General features: G+C 44.7%; 1 protein-coding gene and 1 long non-coding RNA gene across 5 annotated transcripts in view; both read left to right on the top strand.

The window, feature by feature from the left end:
* The window catches only part of KCNIP1 (potassium voltage-gated channel interacting protein 1), a 375,943-nt gene that overhangs the window by 228,537 nt on the left and 126,564 nt on the right, over nucleotides 1–20,842 (top strand). The window lies entirely within an intron of this gene.
* LOC136786378 (uncharacterized) lies at nucleotides 4,066–6,405 on the top strand. The gene is made up of 3 exons (XR_010824899.1): nucleotides 4,066–4,154; nucleotides 4,393–4,455; nucleotides 4,563–6,405. It is a non-coding gene; the product is annotated as an uncharacterized lncRNA (long non-coding RNA).

Below are 20,842 nucleotides of genomic sequence, written 5' to 3'. Positions count from 1 at the left end.
GAAATTGCTTTTACTTCACTTCTGCTCTGTGTCACTTGGAGATTCCTGCGCAGCATCACAGTGGAGGGGTCACAATTTTAAATACTGGGCAGATGCAGCTAACAGTCAACTTGTTTCATTGTACCACAGATAGGAAAAGCTTCTGTTTAAAAACAAATTGGGAAGAATATTCAGGTATCAGCTTTTGAACATGATAACAATGCTACTGTAATGTCTCAGGACTCTTTCTGCAGGAATTCAGTTTCAGCAATAAGCTCAGAAAATTCCCCTTACTTCCTTACATCCAATGCAGAGATTGGAAAACTGAGTGTAGATTGCTGATTCAGAGAATTTCAGTAAATTGATAGATTTTTGCTAGAGCAGATCTTTAAAAATCATAGTTATTGCTAGTCTTTGTGGTATACTGACTGTAGCCAGTACTGGCCACAGCAGTACTACAGGAGAGAGCTTCAGCCAGACACACTGCACCTGCATCGATTGTGAACCTTCTCAGCCCTTGCTGTGGTTTACTATTGCTGCTGTATCCTGCCAAGGCAGTCATTGGAAATAACATTTCTTAAATTGCTCTATAAATTTAAAATTAATATGGAGGTCGTGCATGTTCTTGTGGAAGCTAAGCCACTTTTAATTGATTCATGTTCTCCATAAATGAGCTTGCAGCTGAAGAGATCACTTCATTAGTGCCCCAATCACACATTTTTCAAGTGGGATGTTTTCAGTGTACATGTCACCAATTCACAGAGCTGTGTACTAGCAAGTTGGAGCAAAGCTCTTCAGTAAAATCACTGAAAGGTAGGTGCAGCCTTAAAGGCGGGCAGGGACACTGCTGGAAAGCCCCCTGCTTTCAGGTGCGAAGTGTTGCCCTCTCTTGTCCTACAGTCCCGGCATGCTGGTGGGTTGCACAGGGACTGCAGCCGCTGAGAGTCACTGCCTGAAACCCAGCAGGCAGTGCCCAGAGCGCGCCTTGTGTCACCAGCACCAGCCGTTGGGGCGTTCGGAAGCACAGGGGTGTCCTTGGAAGTCACACTATTAAAACAACAATTTGCCAGTGGTGTGAGGGACAGGTTGAGAGCTGGACGCCTGTAATATTCATCCCCTTCCTCCTTGCTGAGAACATTGCCATGTTCTGCCCCCAGGTACTGTCCTGGTAATCTCGCTGGAATGAGAACCACTGCTTTCACCTGATTAGTGGCCTGGGAACCTGGTCTCAGCATAGCTCCGATTGCCAGTAATAAAGGCAATTCGATTCTCCCCCTTGCCCGAGCTGCCTCGGAAATTCACTTTGGACAGATAACATCACCATTTTACAAAGGCATGCTTAAAAAATTGAAATGTTATTTCCCACAAGAAGATCAAACTGCCGAATATCCCCTTGTTTTAGATTTGAGACACTCGTCAGAGGACGCTAAGAGCTGGCTTAATGCTGCAGGCAGCTGGGCACGACTCTTTTTTTTCTCTTCTGGTTTTGCATGCAGCATCGAAATCAAATCTGAGCAGAATGGATCTGCTGTACAGGTAATGTGTGTGCTCCCACAGACATGCTTGGACTTTGTGCCCTGCTACACTGACATCAACAGCTCTGACCTTTTGTACTAATGAAGCATTGCAGCATTTGGTAGGACGTGAGTAAAGCCAGGCTCAAAATAACATGTGAATGTAGAAACACCACAGTACAACTTCAAGAGTCATTATTCTGTATTTATGTGGCAAATATTGAAATTTGATGTAGTGCAGTGGGGGAAGTTCCAGATTTTACTGATTACTTATGACCATTTGGAAGAGCTGCCTGCTGAAGTCAGCTGTCTCAGAAAAGAAGCAGAGTAATGGGAATCTAACATCAGCCCAAGAACTGCTATGATCCCGTGTGTTGCAGCCGGTTTAAGATTGCGGGCCCAGTAGGTTGGAGATGGAGGTGACAATTTTGCACAGATTGTGTTTTCCTCCCTATTAAATACAGTAGCACAGCTTTGCAGCCAAATTCAGCACCAATTGTGTGAGATATGTTTGAAAAGTCATACACACGTGCACTTGGAAACTTCAAGAAGTCAAATGAAAATACATTGCACATTACTGCGCTTTTTATCAGAAAAGAGTTTAACAGTATTCCTAGCTTTAAAAAGTCAAATCAATGGCATGTCAGGGAACAGGCTCCAGGGACTGAAGACCTTTTTGGTGGTTGCTAATGCAGTGATGATTTCCTGTCTAAAGCCAACAGGATCAATAACTCCAGTTAGCGAGAGAACCCTTCAGGGGAGAAAGAGCTGGTGTCAGAGGAGCTCATTGGGCTGTTTAAGTAACAATATTTTATAGATCCAACAAACAAGCTATTCCCAGCCCAGTAAGCAGCATTCCTCAGCTGCAGGTCAGTTACAGCAGAAATTAATTTAGTTCAAAAATGCATGTAGGTTGTAGTACCATCCACGGCATTGCAGAATTAATTTTCTGCACTCCCCATTCAAGCCTGGCTCTCCGTGAGGCAGCTCCCAAAGGTTGATCACAGGCTTGCCCTTAACTACACGGAGCGCTTTGGGAGATGCCGTGTGTAATTCATCCCGTGTGGTCGGATAGGTATTTCCCTTTGGCATCAACTGTAATAGGGAGGTTTTATCCATCCCAACAGATCAATGCCTGCTTGAAATATAGTCACAAATGAGCATCAGCTCTGCCAGATTAACAGGTCAGAGAATGCCTCCTAAAGCAGACCTTCAGAACAGTTTGAATTGGGAAAATGTTTGCTGATTAGGCTGTGTTTTGCATTCACATTTAAATGGTATGGAAGGACCCAGACAGGTCAGCTCCAATCCGTTCCCTCTTGGCGTGCTTGATTGCCATTGTCTGATCTCAATCAAGAGCTCGCGAGGAGCTGCATATATTAAAAGCCAGCTATGGTTTCAATTTACATGTTGATGCAAAGTATAAATCCAGTGTATGAAAAGGCTTTCTGCAGAGAAATGCACGTTAACTGGCTAGGGAAGGCACCCCACTGCCCTGCTGTTTGTTAACAGGGAAAGCCCTGTGGGTGACATGGTGCTTGGAGGCTGCCTTGGCCACAGCCGTCTCGAGATGATAAAGTTCTCGATCCTTGGGGAAGCAAGGGGGGTGCTCAGCAGAACTGCTGCTTTGGGTAGGGCTGATTTTGGTCTAGTTAGGGACTGCTTGATGGGATCCTTCGGGAGGCAGTTCCAAAGGGTAAAGGAGGCCAGGAAGGCTGGACATTCTTCAAGAATGCCTTTTTTTTTTCTTTATTGTGCATATTCTGTATGGTCTATATGCTTATTTTTTGTTTGTAAGGTAGCTGAGCCCAGCGCAGTGGCACATTGCTGCCAGGTACCCAGAGGGCAGCAGGATGGGTGCCCACCTGCCCACACGGGCTGCTTCAGGAGCTCTCAGTGTGAGAGTCTCCGAGGAAGGTGTCTGGCTAGGGAAGCCTCCTGGCATTTAGATGTTCAGGGACCTTCCTGCAGCCAGGGCGCTTTGTGGCAGAAGATTGTGGCTGGAAGCCTTGGATTTGAAGGTGTTTCTGTATGTGCTTCGGTGCAGTAGTCTGCCCAAAGTGGGCATTGCTAGCATTTAGCTTCATCTTAGACTGCCTCTGGGAACGATTCTCCTTAATTTGCTTTAGCCAAATATATTTCTAACCCTACAAAAATGGGTCATGTTGGTTTTTTGTGCTTTCTTTTTCCCTCTGTTCTCACAGATTCTTTTCTTGCCATGCAAATATTGATCTTGGATCAGTGTAGGTGTATCTCTGCTCCCACTGACCTTGCAGAATAATTTAGAGGGACTGCAGTTAAAATAATTCAGTGTTTTTGACTACCTCATCCTTAATATGAAGTGACAGCTCTTCTTAATGCGTGATATCAAATCAACAGTGTTGCTTAGACTATCTTAACCCTATGGAGGAATATCACTCTATGCTTAGCAACTGAAATAGGATTTTAAGTTTGAATGCTGTATCCAGATCCCTATATTTAGCTCTTCTTGTTTCAAAGGTATTCAACATGCAAATCCCTGTGCTTCTATTTTATATAAATCCTATTTCAGTTATTTGCATTTAAAAAATACCTCCCACTGAGAAGTAACGACCAGGAGTTCAGAGCTGTTCTTCAAAATGGGGCAGAGATGACGTGTCTGACAGTGCTGTTTTTTCCACGGTGAGTAATGCTGCCAGTCCAGCTCCCCATCTTTGTTGGTACAGACCACTGTCATTGATGCTTGGCGCTATACCCACAGACGGGAACGCCAAGAGCACTTAGTAGCCTATGATTCAATTCAGGAGACCAAGATCATGCATTCTGTACATAAAGAAAAATATGCTTTTGGTCTACTAGTAACCTTTTTCTTGGAAAGGAAAGGAATTATCTGAGCAGGGTGTCCTTTTTCTTTAAACAGCTCTGCAGAGGTGAAGTGCCTGTGTCTGTATACAGCCAGTCCTTGGGGGGAAATGTAGCTCAGGTAACAGGGGTTTATTTCTTGCCCCTACATGTGCCAAAGAGGCATCCGTTTTGCCAGTCCGTGGTCACTCCTTCTCCTTTAATCACATGCAGTGATCTTCCTTGCAGCATGGGCTGTTTCCAGCCTCTGATAGAGCAGGAGCACTTCCAACGTTGCTGAGAAGAAGGGAGTCATTGGGGTACTCCCCAGTGTTGTCATTGCAGAAGAGAGCATCTGACGCAACCCTTGCAAGTGGCTGGATTCTTGAGTGAAAGCTGCTGATCACTGACCAAGAGCTGTGTAAACATCTCCTTCTCTGGAGAAGAAAATTGATTCGCCTGGAGGTGAAATCCAAGGAGAGCCTGAGATAATTTATAGTTACGCTTTACAGAAATCAGCACCCAAATAATAGCTATCAGGCTCTGGGAGTTTGTGCTTCTGTAAGAACACCTCATGACATGGTTGAACATGCTGTGGGACAAGGAGCAAGAGAGGCAGGGTATCTCCTGCCAGCTGTCACACTGGATAAGGAAGGGAGCCAAGCTCTCTTCTTCCTACCACCCTGGTTAAGATGGGACTGTTGCCCTAGTTTGCACAGGACAGCTTTATTGGCGTTAAGAACACTCTGATGCTAACCTGAAGAGCAGCAGTGTCCCAGCATCTCTGTCAGAAGCCACAGGACCTATTCTAGTGGTAGGTTTTTTCTATTATTTCTCTCCATTGAGTTTATTTTTCTGAGATGGACAAGGAGAGGGCCAGTGGGCTAGATACACTTGGTGACCAGCCCTCTTTGGTCATGCAGCAGGTAGGCATCCAGGTCCATTAGACACTAGACTTCCCAGGGGCTCTCTGGAGAAAAAAAAATGGTTAAAGTTGGCTGTGATTTACTTCAATTACATTGGGAAAATGCAAGTTGGGCACTAGTGAAAGACATCTCGTTTCACTACGTTGAGATTTTGTTTCCGTCCTCTTGCTTGGAGGATGATTTTCAAATTAATGTGAAGGCAGCAGGCTTTCCTGTTGACAGTAACTTGTGACCTGTGTATTCAGTGACCCGTATTGAGGATAAAAAAAAAAAAAAAATCCAAACAAAAAGCAGCAGCAATAGATGCAATACCTGCTTTATGAAAAATGAACTCACAATGTAATAGAGTGCAGACGCCAGAAAAATCAGGGCTCTTGTACACAAGATGAGAGCTCTGTCTGTGAAACACCTAGCACGTGGCTTTTTCCTAAAGTAGGGCAAGGATTCAAAAGCCATATGGACACAGTTCTGGGCAAGGTATCCCTGCTTGAGCTGGGGACTTGCACCATGACCTCCAGCGGTTCCTTCCAACCTTAGCCATTTTGTAATTCTGTGAAATGCTGTTAATGGACTTTCAGCGTGCATGCACTGGTCTTTGGACAAATACTAAGAGGCAGATTGCTGTTAAAATACCAGCTTTGTAGAGGTGATATTGTGGTAGGAGATATCACAGATTCAAATTCTACTAGCCAAAGCAAACCATCAATAAATCAGATTTTGGTTTGACCAAAATTTCACAAAGGCCAGGGTAGGGGAGTCACTACTTTTGGGGAGAGAATTAAAATAAGATAAATGTGAGCCAGTTTGTCCTTCAACATCATTTCAAAATTGAAACCATTGGCACATCTTTATTTTTATTTTTAACTTGGAATTAGCGGCTGAATACAGTACCAATCAGAAACAGATGAGATTGCCCCCAAGCTATTAAACATGTATGTGTTTTTATGTCTTTTATTTTTCTGTGAGTTTTTTAGTGTTGGATATTTTGAGTGGGTTTGGAAAACGTAAAGCAATGCTGGCCCCATCCCTGCAGGGCAGAGAAGAACTTGAATTTCATGTTTTCATGACAGTGGGAGTAGCAAGTCCCTTCCCTCCAGAGTCAGCTTTGTGGGTGGACTGCTGTAATATGCTGGTAGGATATCCAAATTACTCCCCTTGTATTGTGCGCTTTGTCACTTGTAAAACCATGTTTCATTCTTGCTGTGAAATGTAATTCAGAATAGAGTGGAGAGGAAGAGAATCTTTGGCTCTTAATTTATGTACATAAGTTAAATGAAAGTGCTCAGGACCAGCTGCTTTGCTAATTTAGCTAGCCAGCTGCCTCTTGTTGTCTGTATCAGCCTGGTACTCGCCCATAGAGCTGGTGCCCATGTACCCATGGGCTGATGCTGTTGTATATCAACAGCCATCACCTCATCTGTAGGGATGGCTGCTTCTTCTGTAACGCATAACCCTGGTGATACTGCCCAGCGATCAAATGAAGCTGAACTTGTAAGTTCAATATTGCAAAATAACTTTGTCTTCATTTTATTTATGTCCTTGGGTTCTGCTGCACAAGTCTATGTCTGTACTCTCCTTCTGACGAGGTTATTGATCTTTCGGTGGAGTGATGTCTTCTGATAACCACCTGCCTGAATCAGCTCAAGCGTCAACCAAAGAGCCGTTCCTTGTACACAATGGTTCTGTCATCTCAGCTACCAACATCAGCAAGTTTGAGTACTCTGTGTGCTTGGTGCTGTGTGGATGTGTCTCCCTCCCTAAGGGAGCAAAGGGTTAGTTGTGGTCTTTTTAACACAGTAGGTTCTTAACTGAAAAACAAGCTAACAAAGCTGGGATGCGTAGAAGTGCACAAAAATGCTACCCTTTCCCCATTTATAAATGGTTTATCACGTATAGTAAGTGCTTCATCATACAACATACCATAAAGATTGAAGAGTATAATAAGATGTAGGAGCCATGACTTGCTTATGTGGAAACGGCCAATGCTCGTCTCTGCCAAGCTTCTGCCAGCGGGGGAATGGGCTTGAGCACTGATGCTTCTGGAGGGCTGGTGCCTCTCAGGAGCAAGGATCTCATCTCAAGATCTGGAATCCTGTCTTTTGTAAGGTATGCAGTTATTAAGTTTGCTCGTAGGCAAAAAGGATACATAGTAAGCAAGTAGTACATGTAATAGGCATACTGCCTGTCGTACCTGCAGTCTAATTTCTTACACTTTACCCCCAACCATGTATTAACTGTATAAAAGACCTCACTGACTTTTTGTAGCTGAAAATAAGGGACAGGATTTCCTACTGTGCTGTTGCGTGTTCTTCCCTATAGCTGCAGAATACACAGGCTGCTTCTGTTCTTACCCATCCAAATTGTACAGTGGTTGTTTTCCATGACGTGTCAGATACAAATCTTCTCAGGCTCCAGTGTCTCAGAAATAGGGTAGACTACGGGCAACGTGGCACAATGATAAAACCAGAGCATGAGATGGGGTCAAGTGGAGGGAAAGGAGGAAGAAGGTCAGGGAAGAAAGGCTGAAGCAACTGTAGTCAACTGTAGACTTGAAAGTCTAGTTATGGCTAAGAGACCTGCTCTGGCTGGCTGCACTCACACCTCCACACTCCATGCTGTGGGATGGCTGTTTTCTCTGCTCCCTCTCAGCAAGCTCAGAGCCATCAGCTGGAGGAGCCAACTCAGTGGCCTCCATGCCTTCATTTTCCAGAGGGGCCACCTTGGTGACCTCCACTTTGTCATTTTCCAAAGGGACAACCTCAGTGACCTCACTATCACTTTCCTGATTGTCCACAACCATGGCTGCAACATCATGTTCAAGATTATCCACTTCCACGGCCTTGATGCCATTGTCTGGAGGGGCCATTTTTGCAGCCTTAACACTGTCATCCAGAGGGGCTGCCTTGGCTCCTGCTGACATCAGGATAGGTCACAAGGATAGGTGCCTTTGACTCCATCATCTGGAGGGGCCACCTCTACACCCCCAGTGCTATCATTTTCCAGAGGAACCACCTTGGTGACCTCCACACCACCCTTTATAGGAGGGGCCACCTCTGCCTTGACATCATATTCAGATTGTCCCCAACCACAAGTTCGGTACCATTCACAAGAGTGTCCACCTCCATAGTCTCCACATAGCCATTTTCTGGGGAGTCTGCCTCCCTGGGCTCTTTGTTGTCATCTGGAGAATCCACCTCCCTGGGCTCAAAGTCATCATCTATAGGATCCACCTTCAGGGACTCTTGGTCTTCCTCTGGACAATCCACTTCTTGTGCTCTTGATGATCCTCTGGAGGATCCACCTCCATCACCTTGTCATCATCCTCTGGAGGATCTGCTTCCCTGGGCTCTTCATCATCATGTGCAGGATCCACCTCTGTCAGCTCTTCATTGTCAAACAGGGACAGGGCAGTTTGAAGGGCAGGGCACGTGAGAAGGTTGGGCACTCTGACACTGCTCCCACACGGCTCCATACCATGGGGTCCATCCCCCAGGAGCAAACTGCTCCAGCACGGGTCCCCCACGGGCCGCAGCTCCCCCCAGGCCCCCTGCTCCTGCGTGGGCTCCTCTCCACGGGCTGCAGCTCCGGCCCGGGGCCTGCTCCTGCGGGGGCTCTCCATGGGCTGCAGCCTCCTCCAGGCCACATCCACCTGCTCCACCGGGGGCTCCTCCACGGGCTGCAGCGTGGAGATCTGCTCCGTGTGGGACCCGTGGGCTGCAGGTGGACAGCCTGCTCCACCAGGGGCCTCTCCACGGGCCGCACGGGAACTTGTGCTGCGTGCCTGGAGCACCTCCTGCCCTCCTGCTGCACTGACCATGGTGGCTGCAGGGCTGGTTCTCACCCCTCACTCTCCCAGCTGCTGTTGCACGCATGTTGTGTTTTTTTTTTTTTCCCCTTTCTTAAATATACTCCCAGTGATGCCAACCAGCATCGCTTACTGGCTTGGCTCTGGCCAGCAGCAGGTCCTCTGTGACGTGGGGCAGCTGCTGGGCTCTGCTCACAGAGGCCACCCCTGCAGCACCCTGCTACCACACCCTTACCACGAAAACCCATTACATTAGGACATGTAGGAATGGCACAAAGGTGCACTGGAGGGGTTCAGACTGGACAGTAGGAAATGTTTCTTTGCCATGAGGGTGGTCAAACACTGGAACAGGCTTCCTAGGGAGGTGGCTGATGCCCCATGCCCATCGGTGTTCACGAGGCATTTGCATAATGCCCCCAATACTGTGCTTTAATTTTTGGTTGGCCCTGAAGAGGTCAGGCAGTTGGATTAGATGATCTTTGAAGGTCCCTTCCAACTGAACCGTTCTGTTCTGTTCTGTTCTATTCTAAATGTGGTTGTAATAAAACATTAGAAACTGGGGAATGATTTAGCTGGTGCACTGTAACTTGAAAAGAAAACCCCAGGAACTTCACATTTACTCCAAACTCCTGAACTTTAAGCAGCTCTGTACCGCAGAGGAGATTTAATACTTTTTCTCATTTTGATGCTATTGTGACAGAACACTTTTCATATCGTCTGAGCCACACAGGAGTGTGAAATGAAGATGGCCTTTGAGATTATAGAAAACTGGAAGTGGAAATGAATTCACTGGAGATAAGTTAGTTCCCGTGAGTCTTTTTATAAAAATGTTTCTCTCAGCCTGTTAAGATTATCGGCTGCTATGCCAATTGCCTGTGATAACACAGGAAATGAAAAAATCATCGTAAGAAATCTCCAGCTGCTTATGAAGCCTTTTTTTTTTTTTTTACCAGTCCTACACAAACCCAGGGAGCAATGTACTCCGAGGAGGATTGCTCAGTCTCTCGGCAGCACAAACATCACTGTGGGTTGTGCCGCACTTGGTACCTGGGTAAGGGAAACAGTTCTGTTTGTTATTTTTTTTAATGTTCCTAATCTGAGAGATGTTTTTAGTAACAACCCAAAAAAACATCAGGTAACAAGTTTACATCCCTAGTCTCTGTGGCTGGTGTCCTGTGTCCCCTCAGCTGCCTGTTGGCAAAAATATGTTTGGGAATGGTTAGCTGAAATTTACTTTCAGCTCTTTTTCTTACATCTCCAACAGAAAGTCACGTTGTTTGGGTCTTCTGTAAAAGCAGCTGTTACCATATGTTGTGAGGGAAGGACTAGAGTAACAGAAAAGCGTGTGTTTGAGCTTTGGCCTTTCTCCATCTACTCTTTGGTGCAGCCAAAAACTTGAGGGGCTTATCTCTGGAGCTCCCCAAACGCATCTTTGTGCTTTTGTAGAGAGTTTCATACTGTAATCTCTAGGTGTTTATACAAAAGTGGTGTTGCAAGCACGGTTCAGCTATATGGATTTCATGAGGCATATAGGGAACCTCCTTCGGTCTAGTTCCTCCTCCTTCGCCCCTGTCCACTGTCTCAGCACAATAATGAGGAGTTTCCCTAGAGATTGCCAGGGACTGCAGTCTTCAATTACTCGTTTCTGTACTGGTTGTAAATTATTGGCTGATAATGAAAACACTTGGCCTGTGCGTTGAGCTAGTTGAACGAAAGCAATACCAAGGAGAGCCTTTCATGCCATAAAACTAGGAGCTGTATGGCTTTGTTTGAAATGTGTTAGGTTACAGGTCAGTAGCCTGCAAAACGTTCTGACCTAGCAGCTACAAGGGGTGTAGCTCGTTCAACTTAGCCACTCACTTTTCAGAAGATTTTGCTTTCACTTAGGATTTTGTGCCATATCCATCACTGCAGTATCTTCAGACCTTTCTCGCATTGGTAATTAGACACGTGCTTAGGTCTCATCGACCAGAGAGCTAAGTATATCCTTGAGTGATCTGAATAGAGCTGGGAATACCCACATGCCTGAACGCTTTAATAAATGGGATTAACCACGTGGAATATAATCCATCCTATAGCATTTGCACTATGACAGTTCATCTTCGATGCAGTGGACTATCAGCAACGTTAAGATAAACTATGTTTTCGTGACACCATCTGTACCTTTTCTCCATTCCTGCAAGCCCTGAGAGTGCTCTTAAAACTGAGGCTGTTTGGTTCATTGGCTGTGTTAGAAGGCAGACATAATGGACAAAATTGTACTCATTTCCTACAAGTTTTGAGTGATACTTCCGAAGGAGTCGGGTAAGGAGGAAGCTGCTTTGCTGTGCTGCATAAGAGCTGGGGTTTGCTGGGGGTGATCCTTGCTGCCTTACTCTCAGCAGAGGGGCCCTGGGGGCCCTGACTTGTTAACCTGATGGTGCAGAAAGTGCCATGGGAGAGGATTTTGGGGGAACCTGCAGGAGACTGACTGACTGTAGCTCCATGTGTCTCTGCTGTGTCAAAAGGGTCAGCCCCTGGCCCCCTGGGATGGGCTGTTGGGCTGGGGTCTGCTTCCTTTCTCGCCTACCAAAACAGCTGATTCCCAGCCTTCAGTCTTTCTCACAGTGGCTGAACATGGTTTGCATTTACACATACAGGGTACTAAAATATCACTTCACCATGTTTGTCTAAATCTAAGGTAACAGCTTTACATCCTTAGCAGATGTAAGAGTGAAAGGAATAAGTCACAGGATAACAAGTTTTCTTGGGAAATGCAAAGAAAATGAAAGTGGGAATAGGAAGCACTGGCCAAATAGTTACTGTGTTTACTGCAGGTTGACTATTTCTTGTTCCTTTGTCTGGAGATCTGGTGCCTGCCTATGCCACTGCCAAAGTTTGGTAATTTACTCTGAAAGGTATGTTATATTGCTACAGGTTTTTTTTCATAAAGCAACCCTATAATGCAAAGCTGCTCTAGCTTCAGGGTCGTGATCTCCTCCATGAGATTGTTCGTTTGGTCATAAATGGAGAGAAGCTGTTAAGAAGCACCTGCACAGTGATTATGCTATGGAAGAAACCTTTCTTTGTACCTTGAAGAATATGTCTTAGCAGTCTATACAGCAAACTTTCCAATAACGAGGAGGTTTTGCTTTTCTTGCTTTCCTCCTAAGAAGTGTGAATTGCAGTGTGTGTGCACCCCAGAGCCGCTGTCAGAATGACCCATTGCGCGGTGACTTGAAGACGGCTCCTCTGTGCCAGGGAGGTGTGCGCCTGAGGAAGTGCTGCTTTTTGCATTGCTCTTCTAAACATGGATGCAAAACCAGAAAGAAGGCTGGAGTGTTACGGGTGAAATTTTACAAAGAGACAGTATTAAGCAATGCAGAGCCCATCATTTTTGACAGTTATCAGAGTCGCTGCTGACTCTGCGTGTATGCGTCATGCTATGTGAGAAGGTAAGATAAGTCACCTGCTGTAGCTGGTCCCAGCCAGAAGGCAACACACTACCGTACTTCGACTTCAGGTTCAGTGTCTGTTCCTTCTGCAGCAATTGGTCTGCAGGTAAGAGTGGTCCTTAAACACTTTGTCTTGTTCTTACCTCACATAATCTTCTGCTTTGCCATATAGAAAGAAAAATGGCATTTAGGATATTCCCTAGTAAGAGACCAGTGAATGTTTTTAATGGTCCTGACTTGGATGTCGCTCCAGTGCTGTGCTAGACAAAAGAGGACAAGGAGCAAAAGCTGTAAAGGACCTTGCGAGTGCTGCCAGCTGCTGGCACAAAGGGCCCCTTGGCACTTCTCTCTGTGCATTCTGCACTTCATATCTTCTTCCTATATCCTTTCACCTCCTCGCAGCCTGATCTAGAATACAGCCACATCAAACCAACACTTACTACATTTCATTGCACACTCCCCTGTTCCCTTCTAATCTTTTACCGCAGTCCTTTCTTCTCCGTGGCCATTGTCCTTCAGTCCTCACTGGAGGAGGCTGCATCTGGCTGAAATCCCTGCCAGGGGCAGGGACAGGGACGAGCGTGGCCCAGGAGGTGATCCAGGGCTGGGACAGGCACTGTGATGTTCTTATCGCCTCCCAGCACCCCGTTGCCAGTCGTTACTTTTAAGGGCAGAAATTCAATAATGCAAATAAGATGGAATGCTTATGACCATATTTGCATGTTTTAACATGCATTGACTTTGTTTGAATGAAAGTTATAAATGCTTTGACATTGAGCCTGGCAAGGTTGTGGCGTGAAACAAGCCGTAGAGGATGCTCTTGGCTGGAGCCAGCATCTCCCTGGGCTGCAGGCCAGCCAGCCTTGGCTGCTCCAGCTTGGTGGCACCCAGAGCTTCTCTGGGGCTGAGCTCTCTGCCGTGTACCCTTTGCCTGCCATTATCTGGGGTTGCTTTGCCTGAGGGATGGGGAAATAAAAAGAAATAAAACAGGCCCTACCTGCTGCTTCCGTGGCTCCTGCTTCTGCATTCCTTCCTCCGACTCCTACCTGTAGCTGGCTGTGCCTGTGCAGGGGCAGAGCGCCCTGTCGAGGGGCTTGGCAGGGTGCTGGCAGTGAATGTCCCCCTCTGCTCCTGCTGGGGCTGCCTCTACTCCTGCTCCGGCCAGCACGGAGCAGCACGCGTGCTGGAGCCCCTCTCATTCTTGTGCAAGCTCGCCATCATGCGCTGAGGCTTATTTGTTCTTGTGCATGTGTTGAGGGTTGGATGCAAATGTAAACTGCTGTAGGAAGACCAGATTTCTCAAGGACTGCACACAAGTATGAAAACCTATTTATACAGTGACGTAAGGTTATTGTAAGATTGCCCTGAGAGTCCTTTTGAAATTTTGGGCGTTAATGTGCAAAGTCAGTACAGCACAAAGTGGAGTCGTTTATTCACCAGGACAGGAAAATTCCTTGGAGGGATAAACCCAAATTTGTATCATTAGCACCTTTTTTTCTATTTTCTTGTGCAATGTGTTACTTTTACTCCTGGGCGGCAGGCTATGCAGGCCGGTTCCTGTTCGTGTGGCACAGGACAGCAGAGGGCAGCAGTATCCTACCATCTCCCCGCATTAAACCGGCTCCCAGCCGAGGAACAGGGCGGGCGGTGGGTGCTGCAGCAGTGCCGGAGAGGTGCCCGTGCAGCAAGGAAAGCTGCGGCGGTGCTCGTCTGTTTAACAGACTGAAAAGTCCTTCATTAAGTTTGGACCCCAGGAATCTGAGGGTGCTTGCACTGGGCCTGCAACGAATTGCCAGGGTTTGATAAATAGTGCATTTCCCTTCTGCTAACACTGAAATCCAGCTTGGAGAAAACGCTGTTTGCAGACTAAGGCTGACTGCTGGCTCTGCTGTTGTTTCTTGACAGTTATGACAAAGCCACCAGGTGGGGGTAAGATCCCTTTTAGTCCTGTCTTGGATTTTCCTTCCAGGGACTTCTTGGTCTGGGTCGCATCAGTGGCAAGTCCCTGCTAGGCCAGCCAGCAGGCAGGGCTCCGCACGCCGCGGGCCTTAGGTGGCTGCGAGAGGTTGGCCATTTCTGTTGGGTCCCCGCGGACACTGCGACCCCAAGCACATGGCGGTACTGGGCTGTAGGGTGTGGTGTTTGCATTGGAATAGCCTGGATTTGGCAGCTTCTAAGGGACGGATTATTTCAGACACTTCTGATAGCATATAATTATTTTTTTTTCAGATAATATGGAAATTCATGATTTTAATTTTCCAAAATCTCTATTATCAGCATTACATCTTTCTTAGAGTCTATCAGTAAGCTGTGTTTTAACCCAAAGTCCTTCTATATCTCTTTGAATAGAGCTAAATGCCCTAAATTGCACAAGGCTATTGCATTACATTAGGGAAGCATTTCCAGTGCTTTTTGAATTATCTCTAGATATATTTCACTTTTAATATGAGCTGATGCAGATGTCCTTTTCCATAATATTCATAATCAAATGTCCATCTGGTCAAAAGAGTATCGTGTCTCAATAAACATAACCTGCTGTGGTTATTACTCAGGGTTTGTCTAGACAACATTGGCAGAGCCTCCTTGTACCAGGTTCTGTTTAGTGGTGAATGAAGTTAGGTATTTTCCAGTCCATATTATTTATATATACATATATAGTATCTAGGTGAAGATTTCAACTCTTGTAATGGGAGAAACAATGAGTTATCACCAAGTGGAGGTGGAAGGCTTAGCCTGATATTATTCCATCTTATTTTTATTTCTTGAGCCTCTAGCAGAAAGGTATAAAACCATCATTTCCTATTTGCTTCTCCCTGTTTCTCAGAATCCTTCCAACCACAACGTCCTCCTTGAGCTTCTTTTGCTGGAATGATTTGCATATACTTATGCTTTTGCCCCATTCCCCAAGAAATCCTTTACTTCGTGAATTCTTGTGCAGATGTTGCTTTCTGTGTAAATATAAATGGAAATAACAGAAATGTGAATTGTGTAGCAGCTGCCAACCAGAATAGGGCCACACACACAGGCTGTGAAACAATGGTGAGAAGATGCACAGCAGGGACTTGGGAAGAAACTTGTTGTGCCATTAAATTCTTCTTGAGCTTATAGTGTTTACATTCTCCTTTTCAGAAGATGGCAGATAATACCTACTTTTGGTATTAAAAGCAAAATCACCAAATACCTCTTATTTAGTGTCAGCTGCCAAGTCCATGTATCTTGTCATTCCTGAAGAGTCTAATGAGGGAAAAATACTCTAGAAGTGCACAAAAGAATAATGTGAAACAAAGTGTTTAATGAAGATGGACGAAGTCATGTCAGATGTTATGGGCTTCTCTTACATTAAGTTGATCTCTTCTCAATAGAAGAATAGCACGTAGCCAAATATCAGCGTGGGTCTGATTGGCCATACTGTTCATAAATTCAGATCAGGGTTGGATTCTTTGCCTTAAAATCTTATATAAGAAATCATTTCGCTAGGCACGGTTTTGGGAGGCTCTCTGTGCAAAGTTAATAAAGGAAAAATAGAAAGTAGATTCTTACTGCAGTTGTTTCAGCAGCCCAGCGTTACGCCAAATGAGGAGGTCCCCACGTTTGCACTGCGATTCTAGCATGGAAAGGCAGTAGCTGAGATGCTTCACTTTAGGCCACCAACTTTTGACTTGGCTTTAGACCAACTCTTTTGAAATGCGTTGCTGGCTATAGCACAGCACAGAAATGTCCCTTAACTTTAAGATTCCCGGAGTTTGCCTTGCTCCTCCTCTCACAGCTCAGCAGGAGTTTGCTATTTGCAATAAGCTACGCGATGGAGCAGCCCGACATACCCTGTGCAGTGGAGGATGCGCTTCTCTGTCCCTGGGGTTCACTGGGTCTCTTCTCCGGGTTCCTGCAAGCAGTTATCCCAGAAAGCTGTGGTTTTGCTCCTGAGGAAAGCAGCTGTAGCAGCAGATCTTCCTTCTCACCACCTCCCTTATGACAGATGATGGCACATTTTCCACACTCGGCTAAAGCAGTGAAAACAAAAAAGCAGCGAGGAGTGAAAATGTCCTCGGGGTGCACAGCATCGCGTACCTGGCAAGCAGTGTCACTGCTGCTTTCCCACGTACCGAGCACCAGGTGTGTGGGGCCGTAATAAAATCTCAGGGGCAGAGTGCCGAGCCTGAAGGCATTTTGTTTCAGGACCTCTATCTGAGTCTGCGGCCGAGGAGCACTCCTCGGACTACCTGCCCCTTCCCGTTTCGGTGACAGGATTGCTGTCCCCTGCGTGGCAGCCCCTGTCACCTCCCACTGCCCACAGTGGGGCAGCGTCCCTGCTCACCGTTAATGGATGTGACAGGAGAAAATACTTCCCTCAGGCATTTTCTATCCAAGTCCCCTGAAAAGAAAACTGTCGGGAGACAGATACACTAGTATTGCTGTAGAAGCTCAGCTGACTCCGCTGCATGGTTTGAGGTCCAAACACTTGCTTCCACTGTAGGAACAGAAGTTGGCCATGTGGCTGGGGGCTCATTACCTTTCTTCTGTGTAACAGTTTGATTAATAGTGCACAAAAAAAATCTTTCCCAATCTGCTTGTCCCAGTCACGTTGTTTTAAGCAGTGCTGGAGTGCTGTGTTGCATAGTGAAGCAGCAGGGAAGGGAAGCTGAGGAAGGGAGCAAGACTATTAAGAGACAAAACAGTACTCTATAATCAAAAGAAAGTTAACATTTTATATTTTACGCTTTGACAGTGCAACTTTTTATAATTAAATTATCAGGATTATCAAGAAATTATCAAGGAAAAGCTATCTTAATGATCTAAAGGCGAGGAAAAAAGTAGTCAAATAATTCATCATACTGCAAAAAGTTATTTCAGCTGTAATGACTGTGACATTTTTCAGGGATCCATTATATATTTTCACTTCTTAGTGACAGATTTTTGCTAAGTTTCAAACTTAAACATTTGTATTCTGTTTTCTTGCAGGTAAGTCTGGACTGCTCTGTTTGAACTGTGCAGTTTGGGAATGTAACTGAACAAAGTAAGCCTTCTTCAAGCTGTCGCAGCCTGTTAACAAGGTCAGAGTGTTGTCTTTATTTCTGAGCTCTAATGCTGTAAATGAAAATGAAACTGGATTGGAGAACGTAACTGCAGATCCATATAGATATGCAGACACAAAGAAATCTTTCTTATGTCAGATGTGAATACCACATAACAAATGCATGTTTGTGAGAATTATGCATGCTGCTGCTTCTCCAGTTCATTCTTAAACCGAGAGTGGGTGGAGATAATATGAAATATTCAAGTTACTGATGCCAGAAAGGGTAATATAGCTTTTTATAATATTTTTTTTCAGTGATTTCTGATTCAGGCTTCTCTAGTTATGTCAGCTTAGATGGTACAAATTTCAGTCTCCTCTTGAACAGAGCCAAGTTAACAGGTCACGTGTTGAAAAGCTTACTTTGTGGATCGTTCAGAGCTGGTTGTCTTTTATTAATCAACTGGCAATAGGATCTTGCTTTAAGTCAGTAAGATGCAGCTGTTGAACTGGCATGCTTTGCTTCCTACCTAAACCTCGCTCTGTGACAACTCCTGCTAGCAGTAAGAAACCTTGACCTTGCAAGCTTCCTTGCATCGGAATGAGCGGACTTTGTTGAGATGTTGTTATGTTTATTGTGTTGGAGTTGAAAATGATTTTCTTTGAAATTTTCTTCCTTTCTCTTCTTCTCCCATTATCTCCAGGAATAGTTAAATTCATCTCTCATCAAATTCAGGTGTTGGCTTTCTTTTTGAAGTATTGTCTGGGTAAATCAAACTATGGCTTCTTTAGATGCTCAAACAGTGTTGTCCTAATCTTTGATTCCTATTTTGTATTCCAGCAACAAAAACCTTTTTGCAGCATTTAGGCACACTCATGCTGTAGTATCTGTTCATATCAGTGTCATCGCAATGCTAGTTAGCAGGGCAGTTCCTGATGGTCAATATACAGAAAACGGTACACAATGCAAGTTCTCTTGCAGTCATTTTTGAATCTTAAACGTGTTCACTTTCCAAATACAGATTTTTTAATATTTCAGCTGGACGCTTGTAAAAGCTTCTCACTGTCCTCAAGTTCATTGATTAGTTCTGCACCACTCTGGATTTTATGCGTTTGGTTATCTCATCTCAATTGCTGCTCAGATCAAACAGAAATATTCTATATGGACTTTTTTATGCTGGTCTTTTTTCCTTTCCTTTCCACTTCTGCTGACTGATGTTAAGATTTTTTTAAGATTTTTTTTTTATCAACTGATAAAAGGGGCCATATGTCCTTCTCAGATATATCACCACTACCATTTTAAGGATGAGATAACAAGGGAATATTTTCCCCTGCTAGTGAATGCCTCACTCCTGGAGTGAAGCCGAGATTTTATGTGGTGACAAAATGTGTCACTAGATTCGCATATGCTATATTTCTGTCTCTGAATGACCCATTGTTTTGTAGCAGCTACTGTATTTGTAATTTATTCTTCTGAAAGATTAGCATGGCTTTGGTTGTGCTCACCTGTTGCTTTAGATGTATTAGATGTAACTTCCTCAATATGCATTCACATCCAGTTTTGAACACCTTCTGGCTACCAGTGTCACACCTTAGCTTACTCTCTGCCCTTGGTATAGAATAAACGATTCACAAAGAAAGGTTTCACTTTGAGTTCAACTCTTTCCAAGCCTTTTGATTCCAACTTTCCATTTTTGGTTTAAGAAAAGGTTTCCAAAACCTGGGTTAGCAGATTCTTTTCCTCCGCAGCAGTTGATCAGCCTGTAAAGCACGTATGTACCACTGGTTCTGTCATTACAGGCGGAACCTTTCTGTGCCTTTTCTTACACAACATTCCGAACCCTACCTTTGGTACCCAACTGTACTGCCCCTCGGCACTCCTTAGATGCCCTTATCACTCTGCCCAGGGAGTTGTGCACAAGGAGCAGTCCCCACATACTTTAACCAATTTATTCATTGCCTCCAAGAGTGATAAGGATCACTATGAATCAGGCACATTGCACATTATCAATGGGAAAAAATATGCTGTAGTGTAACAAGGCCATGTAGTATTTCCTCATATTTTAAGGCGCTCTGGAACTATTAATGGGAGAGGGGTTAGATGTGAAAGAGCCATCCATCATGTCTCATTGCAATAAAAGGCAGGCTTGTATTTCAGCATTTCTGTTTGAAATGTATAAATGCCTCTTCCAAGGCTTTTTAGATGTAAGCATGTCAGAAGTTAATAGATGTGACTATGAATACTGATAAATCAAAAATAATGCCTTAAAAATAAACATCTGATGTAATCTAAGTTATAAGTGGCATTTTGGAAAGAAGCTCAGATTTAAAGAAGTGCACGAAAAAAAATAACCTTCTGTAGAGCCACTGGAGTCAAAATTAATATTCAGGTCACAGCATGCAATATGGTCCTTACATTGACTGCCAAAATGATGCTGAGGGGTTTAGGAGTTAAGGTAAAAATGACTGCTTTTGAAAATGCAGTCCAAATGTAGCTATTGTTTACCCCCGTATATCTCAGAAATCAGCACCATGGTAGAATTTAATAGGGTTTAGAATTTCATTTTAAAAAACATACCTCTTCTGTAAGCCTCTCAAGAAGAGCTGTATTCCTTTGCTGCCCTTGGGCTAACCTTTAGCATACAAACTAAAATATTCTGCCTTAAGCAAACTGAATCCTGAAAAACAGAAGACTGGGGTTGGCAGCCATCTTCAGCAGTAACTCCTTTGTGTGGTGTCAGTAGAAAGCTGCACTGTAGGTTTAGACCTTGACAGGCCTTGAAACAAGGAGCATTGGGAGTATGTGTACGTGGGATGCCTTTGTGGGAAAGCAAATTGTTATGGGAAGCCTTACCCCAGCTCAGCTGGTGGGCTGTGCTCTGAGGATCGATTGTGGTATTGCACTCTGAAATCTGCTGTGACAGCCTTTAGTTTGTCCTTTATACCTTTATGTTGATGGCAAAATCCTCATCGTCATTGTTTCAGTAAGAAGGGGAACAAGTCGGAACCTGCTGTTCCTGGATAAGTGTAGGCAGGAGAGGCTTGAGATGAGACTTGGTCCAGCAGGTTCTTGGGATATCAGCAGTGGGAAAGCAACAAGGCTGAATTTAGCGGAGAGAAGAGGTGAGGTGGATTCCTACTTTTGAGATAGTTGTAATTTTTGTATGAAAAATGAGTAAGTTTATTTCTTCTGTTTAATATCAAAACAGTATTTATAAAGGCTATATTTATTCATAAAGAGAATTTTGCTGCTCAGTGGTGGTTTAACCACTGTGTACTGCAAGTGTTGAGCGTTTTTCCTTTTACTACAGGTCTTCAGGTACCCACGGGTTTGGAGACCGTGCTTGCGTTCA

Source organism: Anser cygnoides, chromosome 14 (genome assembly GCF_040182565.1).
Source record: "Anser cygnoides isolate HZ-2024a breed goose chromosome 14, Taihu_goose_T2T_genome, whole genome shotgun sequence".
Classification (NCBI taxonomy): domain Eukaryota; kingdom Metazoa; phylum Chordata; class Aves; order Anseriformes; family Anatidae; genus Anser; species Anser cygnoides.
This window is presented reverse-complemented; position numbering and strand designations above follow the sequence as displayed.